The sequence below is a fragment of the Cololabis saira genome, chromosome 2 (genome assembly GCF_033807715.1).
Source record: "Cololabis saira isolate AMF1-May2022 chromosome 2, fColSai1.1, whole genome shotgun sequence".
NCBI classification, from domain to species: domain Eukaryota; kingdom Metazoa; phylum Chordata; class Actinopteri; order Beloniformes; family Belonidae; genus Cololabis; species Cololabis saira.
Genome location: NC_084588.1, coordinates 36,265,372 through 36,269,763, shown reverse-complemented (window position 1 = coordinate 36,269,763; position 4,392 = coordinate 36,265,372). Strand labels below are relative to the sequence as shown.

The 4,392-nt window shown below is 34.7% G+C and overlaps 1 non-coding gene across 1 annotated transcript; it reads right to left on the bottom strand.

Moving 5' to 3' along the window:
* Positions 1 to 4,037: 4,037 nt before the first annotated feature.
* Positions 4,038 to 4,119, bottom strand: trnal-uag (transfer RNA leucine (anticodon UAG)). The gene has a single exon. It is a non-coding gene; the product is annotated as a tRNA-Leu (tRNA).
* Between the last annotated feature and the right edge of the window lie 273 nt (positions 4,120 to 4,392).

Genomic DNA, 4,392 nt, shown 5'->3' with positions numbered 1-4,392 from the left:
CATGAGGAGGAGCTGTTGTCTTTCCCGAATATGTTTTTTTCTTCGATAGTGTGTATCTTTGATTAAATATTGGCAAAGTTATACGAGGATGGCTGAATCCATGCCGCGCAATTACCGCAGAGAAGGGAACTAGGACGGCTAGTCGATGCCAGAGCGGAGCATCAGCAGTGAGCAAAGAGAAGGGAACTAGGACGGCTAGTCGATGCCAGAGCGGAGCATCAGCAGTGAGCAAAGAGAAGGGAACTAGGACGGCTAGTCGATGCCAGAGCGGAGCATCAGTAGTGAGCTCAGAGAACCAGAGCAGTCGATAAAACAGAGTGGCGACAACATCTGTAGTACGATGCTGCAGATGTTTTATCAGTCTGTGGTGTCAAGTGTGTTTTTTTATGCTGCAGTCTGCTGGGGAGGCAACATCAGACACAAAAACAATCGTATGTATTTAAATTATCTGTTTTATCCACTGCTCTGCAGAGAACTTCCGAAAATATCAGCAATTTTCTATCACTTTTATCTCAGGCTACATCATACATACATGTTGCACGCGCATTTTGGCAACGGAAGCGGTGTTTTTTTCCTTTTTTTATTGAATCATTGAAAATACAAAGTCAAAAAGGATAACAATAATAATAATACAAATGGAAATTAACCATGGTACAAAAGTTCAAGATACATGAATAAAAAGAAAGAAAAAAAATATGTTCTAGTAGGCATTTTAATTAAACATAAAAAGGAGCAGCGAAACAATAAAATAAAATAAGTTCTAATTTAGAAAAACAAAAGAGATGCAATATCCTGCTTTATTTTCTTGATATAACTGCTTTTGATCTTTTTAAATAGTGACAAAAAAATTTTGAAATCATTAATACAACCAGGGAAGGAAGGCCTAGAGTTCCGCCATTTAGCCAATATGATATTTACCAAACAATGATAATGTTAATGTCTGTTACACACAAAGGTAGATTATCCATATAAAAAATAATTTTAGAAAGTTAAATTCGTGGTAGCCTACATCATACATTTTTAAAGAAGTCCAATTGTTTATGTCACACCAAAAACATTGTGTAATAGGGCATAAAAAAAGAATTGTTCTAAGGTTTCATTTTCATCATCACAAAAAGAACACTGATCCACCTCAAAACCAAATCTCTTTTTTAGAAGTTCTGCCACAGGATAAATCTTGTTTATGACTTTAAAGTTTGTTTCTTTAACTTTACGTAAAATAGGCCATTTTGTAGTATTTATACTATTTTATATTTTGAGTATGTTTTATAATGTAGATTCAGACTTTAAGGGTGTAGATACAGATTATGACCATTAGAGGGAAAAATTATATTTATTCATTAACATTTTTTCATGTTTGTATTTCTAACTGGATATTAACTTTGCGCTATCTTTCCTAATAATATGCTTTTTTCTTTCAGGGTTTGTTATATTTAATTTGTTATCTCAGTTAAAGAAATAAAGACAGAATAAAATCAAATTTTAAAGGCAAATTCAGAGACATTTCATAACAGAAATACCATTTGCACAAAACAAAGTTCCTGTGTCTATTAAGATTTTCCTTACTGCAACACTTCAATAAACCTGTTTGACTATGAGCAGCACCCTCTTGTGGTCACATCTTGTAATTACATTTATTATCATTATTATTATTTAATCAGAATCAGAATCAGAATCAGCTTTATTGGCCAGGTTCGAACAATGTCCAACAAGGAATTTGACTCCGGTAGTTTCACTCTCTATGGTGTTAAATAAACAAATGAACAATAGACAAAAGTGGAATTTCTATGTACAAAATTATAAACATTTTAAGGTGCAGCAGTTTGAGGTAGTGAGAATAAGTATGACCTATTTACAATTTCTACAGATAAGAATTATGCAGAGAATACAAGATAAAAAATTAAATTTGTACAAAGAAATAAAAAGTGAGAGGGTGCAGCAGAGTGAGGCAGCATAATACGTGTATTCTTGTTGGTAGTAACGTGGTGACTGTACACTGCTCAAAATTCAAGGAAAACTGTGCACATTTAAAAAAAAAACCTTCTTATTAAACCTTTATTTAACCACTAATAGCTTCATTGAGATTGAAATCTCTTTTGCAAGAGTGTCCTGGCCAAGACAGGCAGCAACACAATTAACATAGTTTCAGACAGAGAGACAGACTAACATATAATAATTCATATGAAAATAAAAGAATAGATAACATAATAACTAAATAAATACATAAAATACAACAAATATATAAAATATCAAAAGTATTCAATTTGTAATTGTCACCAGTCAACAATATCAGGGATCAGTCAGGAGCAATGTATTTTAGTCAATCTAAAATAGAATTTAGAGGTGAATGAGTCACCTGACTCCAAATCATTTAAAATTGCTTTGAATTCCTATAATGAGACCAGCTCTCTGAGATAAAGGTAAAGTTGCAAGTGATTCTAAGCAGTGGGTGGAGAATACATTTTGGAACAGATAATAAGTATAAGTCTGGAGCAAAGATAACAATTTCCTGTTGTAACTTAAAATGGTACTCAGTAGCTTGTTTGGCCTCCACCGTTATCCTTGACAACGTTGAGTGAGATGAAGGATAATAAACATCTTTAACGGTCAAAACAAACTATTTCTCCTCTCAGGTCGGTTTTAAATGTAATTTAAGAAGTACCGGTACAAAAAAGCACTCAAAGTGTCAAATTCAGTGAAAAAAATATTTTTTTCCTACAAATAAAAGTTCTTGGTTTATTAATTGAATGAATTTATTAGTTGACTACCATATAGTGGTCAGAATCTGTAACTACATGTAAAAGACCGAAAACTGCATTTATTATTTTTGCGACATATACGATTTTTTAAAACATTTATTTATAAATATGTCTTGCATTTTAAATTTGAGTTCAGCTGATTTAATGTTTGTGGTTGACAAGATGATGCGACTTAACTTGTTTAAAGGAATACCAGAAACCGGCGAATCTGCAATGACACAAAACCAAGAATAGGTTTTTATTTCGGTGAAATTGTTCAATCGAGTGGTGATATTAAGTGTCAAAATGCATTTTTGATCAAAGTTTGAATAAGACGCTCAAGGTTCAGGTCAGAGTTCAGGATCACATTGAAGATTTTTACTTGAATTTTTGGACTTAACTGGAAACTGATGTTATGTTTTGTTGTGGAAAAAAACCATCAAATGCTCTTTGATGGGTTCTTTCCAACTAGGTGAATAACTGGACTGAAACTGAGTGTTTAGGTTACCAAGAATAAGACTTGAGAAATGATCCAGGTTTTAGTAGATTTAATTAAACAACTGCATGCAAAAGGGTCAGAACATACATCAGGCGTCTCGATGCAGAATGACAACGTAACAAAGGCAGCATACTGATTTTGAGACACAAAGGATGATTCATTCTTACGATTCGAGTAGACAAAAACATCGTTAAGGTCAGTGTTAATCTTTTTTGAGCAGACTCCCAGTCTGTACATTTGGCTGTTTTTTTGCTGCTCTCAGCAGCTTGGGTTTAATCAAGTAGCCAAGGCTACATTTTCTATCACATGTCTGCTGATGAAGTCTCCAAGTATCTCTTAAAGATTGATGGACCGAGAAGCTTGATTCCAAGCTAGTTCTTTACTCATTTACTCATATTTGTATTTTTTTATACTTGAAGTTTAATAATTTTCAGTGCACTTTTGTTATACATTTTCATATTTTACATTTTATGTATCTTGTTGGTGTCAGATTTTTACAAAAATGATTATTGATAGACCTGGGCTATCATGGACTTCTGTTGGTTCTTGGACCTCACTTTGAGAACCACTAATCTATTCTAATATTTTTATTATTATTATTATTCCTCTCAAATGTTAAATGTCCTGCATATTGTGCATGTATGTGTCTTTTTTGGCATGCATGGGTGGGGGAATTTCTTCTACGACAGATATTGATGAAAATGAGTTTTTAAATCTGTTACTAGGTGTCCGGGCTAAGTTCTGTATTAATATGATGATACTGTGGGATACCAGGACCACCTAATATAAACATTTCTTAATGGCAGTGGTGGGATTTGAACCCACGCCTCTTCTGAGACTGGAGCCTAAATCCAGTGCCTTAGACCGCTCGGCCACACTACTAAAATTAAAAAACGATGTACATTTTTTTGGTAGTTATTTGCACTTTTTAGCAATGTATTTAGTTAGTGTGGACTGAGGAGCCGGGGAAGGAGCCGGAGCTTGTGCGTGAGGTTGAGAGATACCGGCTAGAGATAGTCGGGCTCACCTCCACACATAGCTTGGGCTCTGGAACCCAGCTCCTTGAAAGGGGCTGGACCCTCCACTACTCTGGAGATGCCCAGGGTGAGAGGCGGCGAGCTGGTGTGGGCTTGTTTATAGCCCCTCAGCTCAGTC